Source organism: Brassica napus, chromosome C6 (genome assembly GCF_020379485.1).
Source record: "Brassica napus cultivar Da-Ae chromosome C6, Da-Ae, whole genome shotgun sequence".
Lineage (NCBI taxonomy): Eukaryota > Viridiplantae > Streptophyta > Magnoliopsida > Brassicales > Brassicaceae > Brassica > Brassica napus.
This window is the reverse complement of record NC_063449.1, coordinates 21,902,165-21,924,307: the sequence shown is the minus strand read 5'-3', so window position 1 is coordinate 21,924,307 and position 22,143 is coordinate 21,902,165. Positions and strand designations below refer to the sequence as shown.

General features: G+C 35.7%; 1 non-coding gene and 1 pseudogene across 1 annotated transcript; one reads left to right on the top strand and one right to left on the bottom strand.

Moving 5' to 3' along the window:
* Positions 1 to 10,503: 10,503 nt before the first annotated feature.
* On the bottom strand, positions 10,504 to 10,610 carry LOC125589534. The gene has a single exon (XR_007325716.1). It is a non-coding gene; the product is annotated as a small nucleolar RNA R71 (small nucleolar RNA).
* An 8,084-nt stretch (positions 10,611 to 18,694) lies between these two features.
* LOC111203105 lies at positions 18,695 to 21,889 on the top strand (annotated as a pseudogene).
* The last annotated feature ends 254 nt before the right edge of the window (positions 21,890 to 22,143 follow it).

Genomic DNA, 22,143 nt, shown 5'->3' with positions numbered 1-22,143 from the left:
AGTTATCCCTTTGCTTTTTATTAAAGTTACAAGTATGACTATCTTTCTTGTCATACAAAATCACATCTTTCAATCATAATAGAGATCAGTCCAATATTATGGTACTTCATGAGCAAGAATTAGTTCCTTCATATGCTCAAATATACTCGTGCGGTAATGTTATCGAGAACTAGCATTTACCACTTTTATCAGTTCAAATCCTTATGGATTTTACTGCTTCTTGCAGTTTATATTCTTTTGGATCTTTACATAAATTTCATTGTTCCAATGGCTCTTAATTCTTTTTCTTTGTTGCCAGACTAAAGAAACTTGAAAGTTGATGCTTCCACCACATGATGATGTGTTTCTTTATAATCAATTATAGGTCTTTGTTACAATCCTTCTGCAACTACAACATCAAATCTCATGATTTCATTATCGCATTTCTTCTTTAACATAAAGACCCATTTATGTCCCACTGGTTTTACATCATTAGGTATACAGACTATCGGTCAGTATACTTTTATCTTCGAAAGAGATTGCATCTATTGTTTATTTCCCCTTTAGGCCATTTATCATATTGTGTACACTTTTCAATAGATGGTTCATGATCCTCATTCTCATCAACTGCTACATTGCATGCATAAGTATTTACGACGTCGATTTGATATCAGTTCCATTCCAAACATGAGATAGCTATTTGAGATTTCTTTATTCTCAGGTACCTGAATTTCTTTATTGTCATGTTTTCTATCTCTTCTCGAGATCCTTAATATTTCATTCCTCGATTCTGCCATTCTTATTCATGCTATTTTTTCTTTTTCTGAGGATTATTATATTTGGAACTGATAGGTCTTTCACGCTCCAGGCGCTCTTTAGACACATTAGCAGTTTGATATTGTCCTTCTGGGACATCCATTTTAATTGGAGCATTTACAGCTGGTAGTTGTGACTTAATCACTTTCTTATGGTCAGTAAATGAGTCTGACAACTCATATGCTAATCTTTGTAATTATCTCCATACATTCGTTTTGGACTTCTATTTACGCTCTTTAGTCCGAGGATCAATGATAATTCATTCAACTCATTTATTCTCCAGCTGTTAATTTTCTTCCCCTAATGTTGGATAGACTAACTTTCGAGTCTGTAAATAAACTTTATAAAATCATCTAGATTTTATCATTAATGGAGATCATATCCAACATATTCATAAACTCCTTTGAGGTCCCATCTTTTACCGTTGTGGTGGAGCAACTACAACTTATCCAAATTTTCAAGATGGGAATCTTTGGTTCCTGACCCAAAACCAATTTAATGGGAGAGTTCTTAATTACTCTTTGGCATTATACGAATCAATGCTGTTGTATCTTACATATGAACATTAGCTACAAGATGTTCATCATGTATCCACACATGCATAAAATAATCATCATTTACTTGTGATTTCACCAGTATTACCAATTAATCTCGCAAACATCAGGTTGCGGATCTATGACAAGGATACATCAGACCTTCTTGTCGATGCATATGGTGGATGATCAGTCCACCAGTGGGTGATCAAGCCCACAAACAGCTCCTTGTATAACTAGAATCCAAATCTATTTAACTGGTGAAAGTCGTATTTTTACATTGTCTTGTAAAGCAAGCAGCATATAACATATCATTCATAAGAATCTTCTGGTTTTTCAACGAATGTTTATATGATTGTCTTTCGCATCATTACTGAACCGGGATGGTATAATCAGTTTGCCACATATTACACTTTCAGTAAACTTCTGGTTTAGTACTATATTTATCTCCATTTTCTAATCATTGTGTAGAAAATACAACTAGGATAAGACCTGCGCCTTGCGCAGGATAAATTTATATAAAAATTATTTTAAAAATACTATACGGAAAAACAAATTTATATTCTTGATTGAATTAATATTTTGGTTTTTAAACAATTTTTTTTTAACTTCTTGTTAATTACATAACTTGTTTACTGGTGAGCTGATCCCATTTTTAATAAAATTTTAGGTCAAAAAATCACTTACCGCATAAGAACCTAACGTTTAGGTCGAAAAATCTCGGGTCTATTTGATTACAATGAAACTATTTCAGCTCGGTTTTATATCATGATTTAGTAATTTAAAAATTAATTATGGTTCTGAGAAGTTTACGTTCACGTGTCAATCCTATATATCTTCAAATTTTTTCTCTTTTTCATTTTGGTTATTGTTCAATATAAATATTGATTATTAAAGTTTATTCTCATTTCGTTTATTTGTTTTGACCTGAGATTTAGAAAATGTTTATGATTTAAAATAATTAAAGAGATACATACTTAGGTTACGATCTGCACCTTTTGCAGAATAATATTTTATAATTTATATTTAGTTTATGTTTTTCTGCATATTATGAAATAATAAAATAATAAGTATATATATTAAATAACTAAGAAATCATTTACTATTATGTAATAAATTGGCGTGTGCATATAAATCAAACTATCACTCTTGTTTATTCGTAATCATTTTAGGTTAAATAAATCAAAACAATCAATCTTATCTATCGTATATGATATATAATTAAATGTAAATGATATTAACCTATATATATAGTACACTTTTAGTATGTATATTTATTAAATGAAGTTTATACTCATATGATTTTATGATTTGCATATTTGTGTAACAAAAGTTTACACCAACAAATATTTTTTTAATGTGGGATAATTTCAATAATTTATAATCATCTTACAAAAAAATAAAGATTTCAAAATTAAAATATTAACTTTTCAATATATGTTCAATGCAAATATCAAAATATAAGTATACATTTTCATACGATGTATAGTTTAATTTAAACCATATGAAATATATATATATATATGTATATATATATATATATATATGTATATATACATATATATATATGTATATATACATATATATATATGTATATATACATATATATATATATGTATATATACATATATATATATGTATATATACATATATATATTAACATAAAAACCTATTTAAATAAAATTATTCCTTCATATGGTCTTATAATCATTGTATCTTAATATACAAAAAAATTTAAACCTTGATCATAAAAGTTTATGTGAGACTTTTAACAGTTTTAGTAATTTATACTCGTTTTGAAAAGTTCAAAATACAACATATACAAAAAAATCTAGATTTTTATTATACGATTAATGTAATTATGTAATTTATTTTAATAATGAAGAAATAAACAAAAATGATAAAAAGTATACAGATTGTTATCAAATCTTTATTATTTAAAATCATTAATTGCTATATATATATACTAATCATATTAGGTAATTCCGTAGGTTTTATTTAAGGAAAACTTGCGAAAGCAATAAGGATTTGATATATGCGACTAACTATAGCCTGCGAAATATTATTTTGCTAGAGAGTATAAGTTTTAGACTATAGTTTATATAAGGTGCTCTAGAATTCTTTGAAATAGGATTTAGAAGGCATACACAAGTGCCACATAGGATGAGGTTTTTTTTAATTTTAAAAAAATTCAGGTTATAACTTTTTAAAAGATCCTCAATTAATATATAGGGGATAGTGCCGTGGTGATACTTCTGATTGATGGTGTTTAACATTTCCCTTTACTTATTGTCTCAACATTATTAAATTCTAAATCCTCTCGTTATTTTATAAATGACTCCTCAAGTCTATTTCCAGTGTGAATGTACTTCTGGATGTTTCACTTAGGGCTGTGAGATTCTCTAAATCTCCATTTCAAGTTGATAATGCTATTGATTTACCTTAAGAAGATTCATCAATATCAATTTGAGTGGAAACATAATCTTCTAGCAGTTTTACTTATTATATAAAATGTGAGATTCTTCAACGCTTCCCCTCGAGATGATACTACTAAAAGTTTATCAATCTCAAATGAGTCTCATTTTTGAATCAACAACGTACCCTACATGGGTCATGTATTCTTTCTCATATCCTTCTAAATTTTGAGACTTAGAATATAATGCAATAAAGACTTTAAATTTCATTCTTATGTACAATAATATTATGTACTGTTCCTGAGCATTCATATATATCATTCTATAAGGTTTTATTACCTTGTAAAGTACTCACAATATTTTTTTTTCTTTTTATCTTTAGATTATTGAGTTATATATGTTCTTTATTACCATCTTTATTATCTCAAATTCAAGTGAGAGTATGAGTTCTAAAAAGAAACTCTTTGGATCTTAACCTTATTTATATCCACATTCATGTGTACAACCACTTTATGTCCACTTTCTTGAAAAAATGTTGATTTTCTTTCTCAATATAAAATGTCATATTTTCTTCAAGAGAATGATCATAATCAACTAGACGTGATTTATCATCTTACATCAATAGCTCATTATTTTTCTCAGTCTCAAGGAGAAAAAATATGGTTATAAAATTAGATATATTTACAGACTGTCTTGTAATATTTTCTAATATGCATCATTAAAAATTTCTTCTAAAAATATTACTTTTAAGCTTAACATCCGATATAGTTGAGATGTATTTGTAGACTCAAAGTCTTGTAATCTTTAGATGAAAAATAAATAATGAACTTTAGATAATCACATTTAGGTAGTCATACTTTTCTTTTGATTATTCTCCAAAACTTATGGATCTTTTAAGATCAAGATTTTAAGCTTACAGCTCTCAAATACATATAATAGTAATGAAATATAATAATAAAGTATTTTAAATTAGAGATATATATTCTCATAAATATTGTATTATATTAGTAAGTAAATAATACTCCTATAGTAATCATTATATTTACTAGTTTCCTATTTTCATGCTATTTATTTTACGAGCCAATATTCAATTCTCCAAACAATAACTAGATGATATATACCAATTTTTTTTAATGCACCTTATTTTATCTTATCAGTAACTGACATATATTATCAATAACTGACATATATCACTTGTGCCAACTTTCATGCAAACTATTTTATCTAATACTAGTTTTAATTAACCTTCTGTATAAAGCATAAAATAAATTACTTCTCTTAATAAGGAGAAGTGCATCGTTGGAGATCTGACACAATGATGACATCGGGAATGATTTATACTTCTCGGTTGATTAAGCTCCATGTAAAATCTCATCTTTTACAAAACATATACAAGTCTGTATTATTTAAAACTTTGCTCATGAAAACATGGCTATTATGTTAGTAAACATTAATATCAACTATAATACTAAGCATAAACACTCGTTCGGTGATTTAAATCAATAAAAAGTAAACCGAAAAACATGTTTTATCAAAAAACACTGTTCAGTAACCATACAGTTATCTTAATCTTATTCAAACAGACCACTAAATCATATTATAAAGAATCAAACAAACCAACGGTTTGTTACTGGCCCATGTTAAAACTATAAAACAATAACCAATAAATTCACTGAACATATTGATCAAATAATGATACAGTAGAGCAATTCATGAGATCATGAGAACACATCAATAAATCCACAAAATCATAAAATATATTAACTATGAGATTCATGACTATGGCTTGTTTATTTGTTAATTTCTCAGCTCATAAGAACAAGTGTCATCTCATCAAACAATCAAACGAACAATGATTTCAAAGAAACCAAAATTGTTCTAATATATAGCGTTCTGAACAAATTTAAGAGTTAACAGACTTATACCAAACTAAACGAATCATAATATATTCACAGAGCATATCAGGTTGACTTGTGAACAAGCAACAGGTAAGAAGTGTGATCCATGTATCTGAATCTGATTAGTTAAAATTTTTGTCTTTATTTTTCTAATTTTATTTTTGTTTTGGCGTTCCATATTATAAAGCTTTTTTGTTAAAATCATTGACAATTTTTTTTATAATAATAAATAAGATAATATCAACTATTTGTAGATAATATATTTTAATTATTTATTTATCAAAACTGTTTATTATTAAAATATTTAAGTATTATTGAAATTATTTATGAAAACTATTGAATAATGCTAAAATTATGGAGAATATGACAAATCAGCAAAATCACTTTTTAAATTATACTATAATGTTATGAATAGTTATGTGGATATCCATCATAGGCCCAAAAGCCCATGTTCTAGAAGGTTCCTAAACTCTAACTTGTATCATATATATATGTGTATACCATTACCTATGAAATAATAAAATTAACCAATTCTTTCTTTCTTTTTATTCACAACACGTTATCAGCACGAAACCCTAGCCGCCGAGAAAACCCTAATTACCTTCTAAAAAAATCGTCTTGGTTCACGAGATTTCCATATCGTTCCTTTTGCCGATGAAGACGTCTCCGTGATTTGAAATATGTTCGCGTAAGCATAACTCTATTTGTGAAATCTGTTCGCCTAAGATTTCCATATCGTTCCTTTGGCGGTTTATACTTAGTCCGCAAGAAAAGTTAAAATGTTAAATTTCTGGATATAAATGTTAAGTTTCCGCGGATAATCATGAAGATCGAGAAAAATGGAATATCTCTATTTTCGAGTTATGACGGCTTAAGGGTAAAAGAGGAAAGCTCAAACCGACCTTGGAGGGAGTATATAAGGAGTTCTAGGCGGGAGGCACAAACAGAGAATTTTTTCAGAGTAAACTTAGCACTTAGAGCATTTAGGCAACTTTCCGTTTTTGTTATCTCTAGCTGCGACTAAACTAGGTTTTGCAGTCTTAGGTTGTTACAACTAGGAATCTCGCCGACAGCTCTCGTAGCCGAGGCTTCTACCTTGTTGTAACGCTCATACGCAAATTCGGAATAAGACTTATTTTTGCTCTCTTTTTACGATTTCTTATTTTTCTCGTCTTTATTTCGTGTTCTGATTGCTGGGCGCGTGGTTTAGCAGATATCCGGGATCTCTGGGAAATTAGGGTTTTCCTAACTTTCCTAATTTAAACGGAAATCGAGAGTGCAAATTTCGGTTCCCATAGTCACTGATAACTAAGCCAATTCGTTGGTATAAACCAGCAATAATTATACATAACTTAGTCGAAACATGAATTTTAGTCACTGATAACTCAGCCAATTTGTTGGAATAACTCATGCATTTCTTATACATAACTCAGTCGAATTAGTTATTATTATGACTATTGATTATCATTTACATCGAAATCACAAATTAGACAGTTGCAAATATAATTTATATTGGTGTGTTAATTGAAAATATAACTCATGCGTAAGTGCAATTATTATGGCTCTTTTTACTAGGCGCGTAAAATATGTACATAATCAGACATAATTTTTTCTAATCTCGAGAGACACTAAACTGACGACAATCTCTATGCCCATCTCGTAAGTCAGCCAAAACACGAATTAATCACTGATGACTAAGCCAATTCGTTGGCATAACTCAGCAATAATTATACATAACTCAGCCGAAACATGAATTCACTGATACCTCAGCCAATTCATTGTCATAACTCATGCATTTCTTGTACTTAATTCAGCCAAAATAAAAATTAGTAACTAATATCTCATCCAATTCGTTGGCATAATATGAGGTCTCTTCTTACGAGGTAGCCTTGGTGAAATCTCGTCTTGTGTTGGAGACTCACCGTATAAACGGAATTTATCATCTTCAGATAAGGCACCATCCGAGTCGTCGAACATATCAAATCGGCTTCTAAATTCATCATATTCTTCGTCTACTTAGTCATCTCTGCCTACTTCGTTTCTTTGCCTTCCTTTTAACTAGCTCAGTCTATGTATTTGTCATCGCGAAAACAATAATTACCGGGTTCATAAGATTTCAGAAATAGATGAATGAAAAGAATAATAATGAGAAAAGAAGAGAAAATGCATAAGGTATTTCGAAATATCAGATCTTGGTATCAAATAAACCTTAGTTTGATTGTCGTAACATTAATAATGACTTGGAAAATAAATGCTAATGACATGGAAAATAGGAGCTGATGACATGGAAAATTGGTAAGACAACCACAAAACGAACTTATAACTCAACCTTAATAAATCAATCATAACTACAAATATAAGTCAGGTGCAACGTGAATACTTGATATCATGTGTTTTTCATGGTTCTAAGCATTCATATTAATGCATTTTTTATCATTAGATTGCATATTAGGTGTGTATATTGCATTGGAGTGTTCATTTGCATATTCTAGGGTTTAGATTGCACATTTGAGAAGTTTGGGCTGAAATTGTGAGGTTAATCGTGCAATTTACAAAGTTTGTGGCCGAATAGAGAACTATCAAGAGACGGTGGACCATTATGCAAATATGAGGGGTCTGAAATGTTCAATTGAAAGATTCTGGGTCAATTCGAGAGGTCCTTTGTGCAAATCCAAATGTTTGGGGCCGAATTGAAAAGAGAGGAAACTCCAGGGATCAAGGTCGCAAATTGATGGAACATCTCCATTGCTGTTCGATCTTTTCTCCGTGACGAGAAGCGATGGCTGCGACGGTGAGAAGCGACGGCTCCGGGGCTTCAGGACGTGCTGTCACGTCTCGAGCTGAGACCACGGCGGCGATTCTGAGCACAGCCGGCGTCGGCCTCGGATTGATCAGAGTACGCCGCAGTGAAGACGGGGTTCGTGGTGGCGCAAGCGGCGGAGATGGAGACAATGACGCCATGGAGGTTGAGCAGAGATTGGTCGTGACTGAAGCTTGATTTCGACGGGGACGGACTGAGCGGAGATGGCGAGACCAAGAGCCACTTTGGAGAGCCTTCACGTGTCACTGGAATCTCGATGTGGAGAAGTCAAGCTTGGATTTTGTGCAGGTTCAGAGCGGTTCGATGTCGCGGGAAGAAGCTGGTCGCGGCCGTGTGTCGACGAAACTATCCAAGGGGATTTCGCAAGCAACGGCCGCAGCATATGGAGGCTGCGAAGTGAAACGTTAAACCGCGGGTGTATTTCGCGGGTGAAGGCAGGCCGCGGCCGTGTAACGTTGAATCCGACCAGTGCATTTCGGGGGTGCAGGCCGCATGAAGAGTTGGTCGCGGTGGAAGATCAACAATCGCAGGCTCATGTCGGGGGCTAGAGATGGTTGCGGCCGTGGTCCGAGACTAAGCATTTTACTATTTTATCCTTGTGTTTCTATGCCATTATAATAAACCTAATCTGAGGGAATTATCTTGTTATCTATCTAATCAAAAGTCACTTTTGGGTGAAAGATCTAATTTTGATCATATTCTTTTTTTTGTTTTTTTGATTGTTTTGATCATTAATCATGTTTAGACTTAGATCAACTAATGATTTAGTATCTACCATAATAATGAGTGAGTAGTCATATTTGGATTCATGGGTTAGGATGATATGTTTAGAGTGTTTAGAGTGGATTAATATGTTTCCTTGCTTGATTAAGTGATCTTAATGCTAATCTAGAGTTAGCCATTTTATAGTAGAAATCTAGACATTTCATTACCCGGAAGTTGTTCGTTGAAATGTCTGAGCCAACTCAACATGCTCTTAGCTTGCCCTACCAATGGCATTTGATGTTAGGGGAGTTTAGAAAGTTGAATGATCTGTTCTTAATGATTGCTTGATTGACACAAACCAAAGACATTAGATATTTGATCAATGAGAGTAAATGAGCATTTGTCTTGACAAAGAACTTGCTTAGAATTGTTATCTAGACTTACGGAAATATGTTGATTGAAACTTTGCCATTTTAGATTGAATCATAGTCATCTGAAATCAAATTCCTATACCCATGAGTCCTCCTTTATCCATTTGCTTGAAAGTTGCTAGTTAATTGTGTTAGAATCTTGTTAACTTAATCAAATCACCTCATTACATTGAATGCACTTAGCTTAAGTATGAACCTGAATTCTCTTTGAATTGAAACACTTGGAAATGGATTGACATCTAAAATACTACTTTGATTTGAATCTTGGACCCTTGAAAAGTCCATATCAAATTTGGCGCAGTTGTCAATTCTAAGTTGATTTTGACATTGAGATTTGGTCCTTGCTTGAGACTAAGTCTTATTTTCTTATATCTAGTTACTGATTCTTTCTCCTAGCTCTTTTGAATGTCAGGTACATGTACTTGAGGAGTTGAAGACATCAGAGCTTTTGAAAGGGAGATTGTAAAGAAGAGAAGAGAAGAAGAAAAGAAAACTCATTTGGACAGAGTTGAGCTTGAGATGGAGGGGAATCAACGCCAAGCTAGAGCTATTGGCACCTATGATCAGCCTCATATCCATGGGAATAGGATGGGCATTAGAGCACCAACTGTGGAGAACAACAACTTTGAGATCAAATCCAGTTTGATCAACATGATAGAGAACAACAAGTACCATGGTCTTGCTTTGGAGGATCCACTTGATCATTTGGACATGTTTGACAAGTATTGTGGTTTGTCCAAGACCAATGGTGTCTCTGAAGATGATTTCAAGCTGAGATTGTTTACATTCTCCTTAGGAGACAAAGCTCACACATGGGAGAAGAACATCCCAAGTGACTCTATCACCACTTGGGATGAATGCAAGAAGGCCTTCCTCAACAAGTTCTTCTCTACTTCAAGGACTGCCAAGCTTAGAAATGAGATCTATGGGTTTCAACAAAAGAATCTTGAAGGCTTTGGAGAAGCATATGAGAGGTTCAGAGGCTACTCAAACCAATGTCCACACCATGGCTTCACCAAAGAGAGCTTGCTTAGTACTTTCTACAGAGGGGTCTTGCCTAACTATAGAAGCCGGCTTGATACTGCTAGCAATTGGTTTCTTCTTGGGGAGAAATGAAGTAGATGCTGAGGAGCTTGTAGAGAACATGGTTCATAGTGATTCAGTCTATGGTGATGAGCATGATAAGAGCAACAGAGGCAGCGAAGGAGATGATCAAGACACAAGGAGAGAGTTGAAGGCTCTACAAGATAAGATGGATTTGCTTCTTTCAGATAAAGCCAAACAAGAGAAAGTAAACTTTGTTGGTGATCATAAACAAGAGGAAATGGTTGTGGTTAATGAAGTTGATGGTCTAGAAGGTCAAGAAGAGCTATGTTTCGTTAATGCTAATGGAACATGGTACAATAAAGAGCCTCACTTTCAATACCAAAACAACTGCCAGCAAAAGCCCTTCTACAACAACCAACAAGGAAGTTACCAAGCTAGCCAAAACTACTCTCAAGGTTTCTCCTCCAATGGAAATCAGTCTACACAAGGCCAAGCCGGATCTTCTACTCCTGCTCCACAAGAAAGTAGCATTGATGCAATGTTGAAACAGATCTTGGAGTGTCAAACTAGAAGTGAGAAGCACATTGGATATGAGTTGAAGAACCTTCACACCAAAGTTGATGAAAGCTACATTGATCTCAACAACAAATTCTCAAACCTTGCTTCTAACTTCAAGGCTTTGGAGAATCAGTTTACCTCTATGGCTTCAACCTCCAAGCGCCCAATGAGATCTCTACAAGGGAAATCTGAGCAACACCCTAAAGAGTATTGCAATGTTATCCTCTCTACTACTTCTGAGATGGAGTTGAGTGATCATAGGAAATAAGTAAATGAGCTTGAAAGACTCATGTATGGAACATAAGTTGTTGCCAAGGCTGAAGCACAGATTGTGGAAAGGGTTGAGATACAAACTGTAAAAATGGTTGAGGGAAAGGTTGTGCAACCAGTTAGACACAAGGCTGAGAAACCGGTTATTGGAAAAGCTGTCACGCAATTGAAGGAGTTTCAGCTAGAAGAAGCTCATGTGGTTGAACAATCACCTTATGACAAGCTCCCATTTCCACAAAGGTTCCTCACTAAAGCGCAAAAGAATGTGATATCCAAGTTCAGAAAAGACATGGGAGATGTAGGAGTCAAGCTTCCACAGATATCGAATATGCATGATGCTCATGTCCAAATGATGCTCATCAAGGATATTCTAGCTCACAAAGAAGAAGTAAGAGAGCTCCTAGACATCTCTACTATGCAGCTTGATCCACCAGTCACACCAAAGTCCCTTCCCACACTAGAAACCCAAGGGAAGTTCACCTTGTCTTGCTCTCTTGGTAAGTTCACACTTGATGATGCTCTTGTTGATTCTGGTGCAAGTGTGAATGTGATCTCAATGGAGATGGTGAAGAGTCTTGGGATTGAAAACATGGAGCCAAACACATCTTTACTAATGGTTGGGGACTCCTCTTCTACAACCCTAATTGGTCTCATCAAGGATTTTCCTTTGAAGATTGGAACTTGCACCATTCCTATTGACCTCACTGTTTTGAAAATGACAACTGAGAATCCCATTGATCCTTGGCACACAATTTCTCACAACTGCAGGAGCTTGTATTGACTTTGCCAACAAAAAAGTCACATTTCTAAATGTGAACAGAGTTATTTCTTACCCAATCAAGTCTCCTTTGATGAATGTGGAGTATTGTGGAACCATCACTTGTGGAGAACCTCCCATTGAGAAGATCAAAGATGAAGTGATGGCTAGTGAAAAACAAATTCTTGATGGAAAGTCATCTCATGAGATGTGTGATGAGCACTTGGCAAGTGCTAAAATTGAAGAGGTGGGTAGAGCCACAAAGGCTACTCATGACAAGAAGAAGATGATAAAAAAAACTCATCCCACTCCTATTGAGAAATCTTCACACATTCTCACTCTTTATCCAATGAAGATCAAAGATGGAGTGATTGAGTACAAGATCAAGTGCAAGGGAGAGTCTACATCATTCTCAAGTGCAAGGGCCATCATAACTCCTCAGCTCCAAGATGATCCAGTCAAGCTTCAAGAGCTTCTTTCTCAACTCCTCACCTTCACCCTTGAAGGTGGGAAAGATCCCACTCTTCACTAGCCAATTGGAAGAAAAGTCAAGCTAAAGACTTAAAACAAGCTCACTTGGGAGGAAGTCTCATGGCATCCTTTGTATATATTTCTATATATCTTTTTTCTTGCTTTAGTGTGTTTGAATAAGCTTAGGGACAAGTTTGGGGGAATTCTCAAAAATTCCCAAAGGTCATGTCGAAAATTTCAAGGTGACAACAAGCCCTACCTCCTCATTTCCCTTCTCTCATCAACGCCAACTTCAAGTAAGTGCATTCTACCTTTGTCAATACTTAGTTATCATGTTTATGTCTTTCCCTTAGATCTCTTCTTTGAGCTTACTCTCACACAAGGGACTGTGTAAAGTAAGTTTGGGGGAGAGTCTACTATCTCACATTGGGTTTTGTTTTGTTTACTTGTCATTGGGTCTCATGCATTTCATTGTGCATACTTATTTGCATAGAAAACCCACAAAAATTGAAAGTTTTTGAAAATCACAAAAAAAAAGCATTTAGTTGCATCATTTGCATCTTTAAGATTGAGTCTAGAAGCATTTAGATTGCATTCATGCATAGGGAGAAACCTTGTAAATAACACATGTCTAGAACTCAATTTGACATCCTAGCTAAGCATATCAAGCAGCTTAAGCATCTCTTGAAAAAAGCTTGTAAGCTTTGAGCCTTGAAAACTCTTCTTGAAACTTGTTGCTTGCTTGATGATTGACATTGTTCTTGAAACTAACTCCAAATAAACTAAGGCTTAATGAACTTAATTTCTCTTGCATATGGACATTTGCATACTTGATCATGGATATTATACACATTTGGATTATCTTTCTCTCATTGTACCAATTTTTATTAACCCAAATGGCACTCTCATACCCATTAACCCTAACCATTCTTTGAAGCCAACATTAATTTGCTTGAGTGATGTCTTTTATTGATAGCATGTCATGTGCAAAATCTTGAGCGTATTAGGAGCGACAATGAGTTGTTCTCATCTTTGGCTAGCATTAGGACCTCATGTAAGCTAGCCTCTAGGATGGTTGTTGGGGTTTGTGAGTTTAATTCTTTTGATCTTGGGAATGAGAGAGACTGAGTGAAAGAAAATGAATCAAAAAGAGTGTTTTAAAAAAGAAACCTCTAGAGAAAAAGAAAATTAGAAAAGAAAAAGCTCTAGAGTATCAATAAAATCCCTCTAAAAAAAAAAAGAATGAGTTGGGAAAAGAAAAAGAAAAGAGTTGAGCTAAATAAAAATAAAAAAGGAAGTCTCTAGTTGGTTAAATCAAAGAAAAGAGTGTTCATTGGGTGAGAGATGAAAGTGAGTGTGTTTTGGGTTTGGGAATGATGAAAAAGAAGGAGTAGAACTTGAAATCATCTAGGAAAAGGGTAGAATGATGAGAACAAGGCATTGTATGCATGAATTGCTCATTTTCTTAGATAAATTTTGCATAATAATCTTGCTCCTATTCTTGAGTGTGAGTCACTATAAAAAAAATGCATTTGAAACCCATATTTTTTCACATTAGACCATCTTCTCTCACCAAGCCAAATGATTGAGATCAAATATCCATTTGCAATAATTCACTTGTGTGTGTGTGTGTTTGAATGAATGTGAGGGTTGGCTACGGAAATTGTTGGTTGAATGGCATCACAACTTGTGTAGAGATAAAAGAGTCTTGATAGGCCTTGAGAAACTAGAGTGCACTAAGAGAGTTGCTCATGCTATTTGCTATGTTTTTCTTAGGATGTTAAGTTGAAGGCTATAAAGTGTTCTTTTGGTTATGAGCCCCCATTTTCAAACTTCTCTCCCTTTGACCTTGGAAGTTTACCAATGAACAAGTAAAAATCTAGTTTGGGGAAGTTGATATCTTGTGTTTTTCATTGTTCTAAGCATTCATATTAATGCATTTTTTATCATTAGATTGCATATTAGGTGTGTATATTGCATTGGAGTGTTCATTTGCATATTCTAGGGTTTAGATTGCACATTTGAGAAGTTTGGGCTGAAATTGTGAGGTTAATCGTGCAATTTACAAAGTTTGTGGCCGAATAGAGAACTATCAAGAGACGGGAGACCATTATGCAAATATGAGGGGTCTGAAATGTTCAATTGAAAGATTCTGGGTCAATTCGAGAGGTCCTTTGTGCAAATCCAAATGTTTGGGGCCGAATTGAAAAGAGAGGAAACTCCAGGGATCAAGGTCGCAAATTGATGGAACATCTCCATTGCTGTTCGATCTTTTCTCCGTGACGAGAAGCGATGGCTGCGACGGTGAGAAGCGACGGCTCCGGGGCTTCAGGACGTGCTGTCACGTCTCGAGCTGAGACCACGGCGGCGATTCTGAGCACAGCCGGCGTCGGCCTCGGATTGATCAGAGTACGCCGCAGTGAAGACGGGGTTCGTGGTGGCGCAAGCGGCGGAGATGGAGACATTGACGCCATGGAGGTTGAGCAGAGATTGGTCGTGACTGAAGCTTGATTTCGACGGGGACGGACTGAGCGGAGATGGCGAGACCAAGAGCCACTTTGGAGAGCCTTCACGTGTCACTGGAATCTCGATGTGGAGAAGTCAAGCTTGGATTTTGTGCAGGTTCAGAGCGGTTCGATGTCGCGGGAAGAAGCTGGTCGCGGCCGTGTGTCGACGAAACTATCCAAGGGGATTTCGCAAGCAACGGCCGCAGCATATGGAGGCTGCGAAGTGAAACGTTAAACCGCGGGTGTATTTCGCGGGTGAAGGCAGGCCGCGGCCGTGTAACGTTGAATCCGACCAGTGCATTTCGGGGGTGCAGGCCGCGTGAAGAGTTGGTCGCGGTGGAAGATCAACAATCGCAGGCTCATGTCGGGGGCTAGAGATGGTTGCGGCCGTGGTCCGAGACTAAGCATTTTACTATTTTATCCTTGTGTTTCTATGCCATTATAATAAACCTAATCTCAGGGGATTATCTTGTTATCTATCTAATCAAAAGCCACTTTTGGGTGAAAGATCAAATTTTGATCATTTTCTTTTTTTGTTTTTTTGATTGCTTTGATCATTAATCATGTTTAGACTTAGATCAACTAATGATTTAGTATCTACCATAATAATGAGTGAGTAGTCATATTTGGATTCATGGGTTAGGATGATTAGGATGATTAAGTGATGATTTAGAATGTTTAGAGTGGATTAATATGTTTCTTTGCTTGATTAAGTGATCTTAATGCTAATCTAGGGTTGGTCATTTTATAGTAGAAATCTAGACATTTCATTACCCGGAAGTTGTTCGATGAAATGTCTGAGCCAACTCAACATGCTCTTAGCTTGCCCTACCAAAGGCATTTGATGTTAGGGGAGTTTAGAAAGTTGAATGATCTGTTCTTAATGATTGCTTGATTGACACAAACCAAAGACATTAGATATTTGATCAATGAGAGTAAATGAGCATTTGTCTTGACAAAGAACTTGCTTAGAATTGTTATCTAGACTTACGGAAATATGTTGATTGAAACTTTGCCATTTTAGATTGAATCATAGTCATCTGAAATCAAATTCCTATACCCATAAGTCTTCCTTTATCCATTTGCTTGAAAGTTGCTAGTTAATTGTGTTAGAATCTTGTTAACTTAATCAAATCACCTCATTACATTGAATACACTTAGCTTACGTATGAACCTGAATTCTCTTTGAATTGAAACACTTGGAAATTAATTGACATCTAAAATACTACTTTGATTTGAATCTTGGATCCTTGAAAAGTCCATATCAATACTATATCAATAATTAATCTTTCCCTAATAAATCAGCGGGAACTAGGCTGGAAAACATTAAGTCAATCGTATCGTCAAATAAGTTAGTCGTCAAATGAATGATATTCTAGTAATTAATCTTTCGCTAATAGATCAGCCGTAATTAAGTTGAGTTTACTGTTAATCCAGCTCATTACAGCTGAAAATACAAAAACCAGCTGTAACTACCTCCAATAAGCCAGCCATACATTAAATAACTCAGCCAACCCATGATCACTAAATCAGTCCGAGAAACACAACTCAGCCAACCCATGATCACTAAATCAGTCTGAGAAACACAACTCAGCCATGTCTTATCTAAAACTCAGCCAAGTTTTCGAGAAATCATTTAGCCGATGTATAAATTAGCTGTAACAAATGTTTTTAAGTCAACCATTATCTCATAAATCAGCCTTATTTCTGTAAATCAACCACAACGTGCTGCTGATTTATGCATGAAAGTTAGCTCATATTTCATAAGTCAGCCGCGTTTTATAAATCAGCTGCAATGTAACCGTAACTCAATCGACAATACCACCGTTGATTTTTACGGCTGAGTACATTAATACATGTTAGTGATTTCTTACATGGCGTTCGATTTTTTCCGACTTAGCTTTAAAAAGTAATGACATTCTTGTAGTTACGTTTTTTTGTCATAACATAATAAAAGGGCAAGCTAGGTATTTAGAAATTAGTAGTAATATAAAAAAGTTTACATGGTTCTGGTCATTTCACCTAATTTGTAGGATGGTCAAGTTAACTTCCATTATTAAAACATGTTCAGATCTAGAATGGATTTGGATCTAAAGCTTTTCACTTCCAGAATCAACTAAACCCGATCAAGGGCGGACCCAGAAGTAAATTTGACTAGAGTAGAAAAAAAAAAGTAAATGTGTCACTGGAAGTAATTAAACCCAAGTTTTGGGAAGGCATATGCTGAATTTTACCATCTCAGCTACTGATTTTTAGCATTTTCCTATACAAACAACATTTTATTATATTTTTGTGGTGTCAAGTGCCCAACTCCTCTCCAAGTGGATATGCCCCTGAACCCAATTCCAGCTTAATGGAAGCATGCATCCATAGTCAGGGAGCGGAAGAATCGACTAAAGTACTTTCTAGAGAAAAATAAAATTATTTAGGGTAAAAGGATGAGATAAAATCTGAAATTCGCTATTATCATGTAAATCTCGATTCCAAATTTATATGAGGTAATCGATGTTTTCATATTTCAATTTATTTACGCTTTTATGGCTAAACTAAGCTAACCACAAAGTAAAGAGTCTATTGTGAGATCTCAACTCTAATACATGTTTTATTAATTTAGTTTTTATTTTATTTCAAACGCTTATTATAATAGATTTTCGAATGCATCTTGAAAATTTTCCATTTGAAGGGGGAATGTTGAAAATGTCAAATAACAAGTGCTAGTTGACGTAATAATTCCAAGTAATTTTTATCTGTGTGTTTACAAGTATGAGATTAATTTTTTCTTTGATGAATACTAGTTAATGAAAGTTATAGCACTTATTCACAATTTTTTATATTTATATATAGTATATATAATTTATGTACACAATAGTTTTACTTATTTTGGGTGGACTGAAATTTTGTGCTATAAAGAGAATTTTGATCGCATTATGAAACAGTTATCTAGTTCACAATCTAAAAGTTAAAGAGAAATTGCACTCTACACATTAACTCTTTAGTGTATTTAGCTCCATACACATTTACGTACTTCTAGGTAATACGTTAGACCTGCTTGGACGAAACTACCCCTACCGTATTCTTATCGTTCTGTTTCTCTCCACATTATTTTATTACTTTTGTGTTTAACCAAAACAACAGGAAACCACTTTTTGTCAGACAAGTTAAACCTATCACTATCCTTAAGGGCAGGGGACCCACCAAAAACACCAGGACCGAAGGGGAAAGTCGTTATATAAGCAACCTCCCGGCTCTTCCTTCGTCCTTTGATATCTCTTGCGTCCTTTGCTTTTTTTATTTTAAGGACTTAAAATTGTCCTAGCAATAATGATGGCCTTACATTCTTAACTTTCGATAACTACTTTCTAACCCTTCTCATCATCTTTCATCTATATATATCGAGACTTATGCTTCTAAATCCATCCATCTCAATCGCTTTCTACTTTCTATAAGTTCTTCCTCTTTTTAGTAGTGTAGATCTTGATTTAACTCCATGTCGTCAGGCGCCGATGAAACCGATGAAACCCCACATCTTCAATTCCCACCTCGCATGTTCGCCGTTGGTGATGAACCACTGGAATTAGGGTTACTCCATATCATAAACCATCTGCCATCACCAAAATTCTAAACGCTCTAACTGAAGATGAAATCGAAGCTATCCGGAAGACCACTTTTGGGAAACTGGTGGAAATTGCCGATAAACCGTCATTCTCTGGCCGTTTTGGGAGGTTTCTTATATCAAGACCGTTGAAGATCGTGAAGAAACACGAAGCCTGGTTTCTTTTTGCCGGTAAACCAGTTAGGTTCTCTCCATCAGAGAATTCGCGATGGTGACCGGCCTCAACTGCCGGAAGTATCCTACTCATTCAAAGAAAAGTAGCACGAAGAGTATAACAGAGAAGCCATATTGGGGTGAGCTTTTTGGGTTAATGACTGAAGTTCCAGTTAGCTATGTTGTTAGCATGCTAAGGAAGAAAACAGTTACGGATCCGAAAATTAGGTTTAAGTACGCCCTGCTTGCTTTGCTCTCAGCCGTTATAGTGCCAACGTCTCACAATCCGCGAATTGCTCACCAGCATGCCGAGAAGATTAAAGATGTTGATCAGTTCCTTGCTTTTCCGTGGGGGCGGGCTTCCTTTGACATGCTTATGAGCAGCATAAAAGAGAGAGATGAAGTATCACTATCACAGAACACCATTGCCCTCAAAGGGTTTGTGCTATCATTACAGCTTGTAATGATTGAAGCTGTTCCTTCACTTACTGGAGTTATTGAAGATGGTGGTTCTTCTGCCTCCGACGGCGATGAATCTGATGATGAAGATGGAAATGGAAAGAAAAGTATCAATACTGGGCATGTCAGTGATACTGATACTGTCGCGAAGGTATACATTTCAAGTCTATATAGGTTACAATGCTCACAATTTGCCAGTAAGTTGATGATGGTATTTTTGCGCAGGCTCACGTTGTTTCTATTATCACTGCGGGAGTTGAAGAATTTCATCTCAACCCCGAACTCGGATCTTCCGATGACGATGAAGATGTGCTTGTAGCCAATTTGGTCAAGTGTGTGGAAGATGGATTTGCGTTTGCTAATTCCCATTTTACCAGTGGGGCTACCAAAGCTGACGTGAACCGAATGCGTGAAGATGGTAAAACAGGAAAAAACCGGTCACGGAAGAACACCAAAGTAAACCTGAAAGAGCCTATCACGGACGCCGTCGAGGCTGATTATGTTGCAGACATTGTAAGAAAGAGTGTCTCAGCAGAACTGTGCAAGATGGGGGAACAAATCAAGAATCTCGGTGACAATTTAACGACCTCGCATCAGCTTTTGCGCACCGACATCCAAGGCATGTTCCAGAATTTTCAGAGGGATATTACAAAGTTTGTCACTCCCCTTTGCACTGCCCCACATATTCCCCCACCACCTCATACCCCACACTCTACTCAATTTGGAATGAGAAACCCGTAGGAGTGGTGCTACTCCTGCAAACGCAAATAACATCATCAATGAGGCTGTTCGTTTTGCAAATCAGCACTCACTCCAAACAAAGAAGGTGACCTCACCCTGCATTTTCTTTAAACACAACCTAATAGTCACCATATGTGGTGATGCAATACTCTTTGATGTCATAGGGTATAACGGCCGAAAAAGGAGTAGTCGAAGAAACTAATGATGATGATGCGGACGTCAATCTCGAATCCGAACCGAATGTAAGGGAACTTCTTTGAAACAACAAATGACTTACTAGCTCCAAATATATTTCTTTTTGAATTGGTAGCTCACCTCGACGTGAAATAGATTGCACTACTTGATTTGATTTGCTAGGATGTACGTTAGTTTGATAAAAATATTAGTACACTGTACTCTTTAATTTTCACATGCCTTGCAACATTATTGTTTGCTAACGTTTGGACTCATGTGTAGGCCGATGTCCTTTCAGACATAGACGCTCCTGCTGTGGAGACCAATCCTCATCTACAAGACAGTGTAAGTAATCTGAAAGAACATAGGATTTACTTATCTGAAACAACAAATATGACTTACTAGCTCGAATGTAAGGGAACTTTTCTGAAACAACACATGACTAACTAGCTACAAATATATTTCTTTTTACATTGTTAGCCCACCTCGACGGGAAATAAAATGCACCTACTTGATTTGATTTGCTAGGATGTATGTTAGTTTGATAAAAATATTAGTACATTGTACTTTTTACTTTTCGCATGCCCTGCAACATATTGTTTGCTAACGTTTGGACTCATGTGCAGGCCGATGGCCGTTCAGACACAGATGATCCTGCTGTGGAGACCAATCCTCATCTACAAGACAGTGTAAAAGTAATCTGAAACAACATATGATTTACTTCTCTGAAACAACAAATGTGTTGGTAGCACCCATTTTTTTTTTTTTTTTTGAATTTTAGGATTTATGTTTGTTTGCCAAAGATATAAGTAGACAGTTCTTCTTACGTTTAGCATGTCTTTTCAACATTAATGTATGCTAACGTTTTCGACTCATGTGCAGGCTGATGTCCTTCCGGACACAAACGCTCCTGCTGTGGAGATCAATCCTCATCTACATGACAGTGTAAGTAATTTGTGTCAATTTTTTAATGTATGCTAACCCTCCTCTCCACTTGTTATAAATTTTAGAAGATTAATGAGGTGTTTTGGAGGGCGAATTTGTTAGCTAAATGCTAACCATATCTAATACCAACGTTATTATAATCTCAATATGCCTCTTCAGGAAAATCACCCAAAATCAAAAGAACCTACCGATGTTGGTCATAGTCGAGTCCCACTCGTGGCTGAAAACGATTCCATATCGAAGGACAGTGGAGACACTAGTCTTGCATTTCCTAGGCCAACATTTTCCCTTGGCATGACGCAGGAAGATCCTCAACTATCCAAAACTAGTGCACCTGACAGCGAGGACTATGGTGATGAACATATGACAGTCGATCCACCACCCACTTCCAATGAGAACGATGCTCCAGCGCCGCTTTACAGGAAAAGCAAGCGTCCACGAGTTGTTCCTAGGTCACTAGTTGGTGATTACCAGTGTGATAAACGTATACTGGTGCGTGCGTGGGAAGCGCATGTGAATGCCACTAGAAGGGTCCCCAACATTGACTACGCTGTGAAATTCACTGAACTTTATTCGAAGCTGGAGTCCCCATTGTAAGCACAGTCTAGTAGATTTGCTAATTCAAATATTGGACTACATCCGTTAGTTTAGCCTGCTAAAACTATTTCTTATAATATTCGTGTTACTTGTCGCAGCACAATAAAACTCGATGGCTTATCTCTCACTAGTAAAGAGCTCTCTGCAATTGTTGACAGGTCTACGCACTTACCCTCAAAGGTAATGTTGGAATTCTAGATATGTATTAATTTATTTTTTCAATCCGGGTTAGGTCTCAACTGATGTTGTCAATG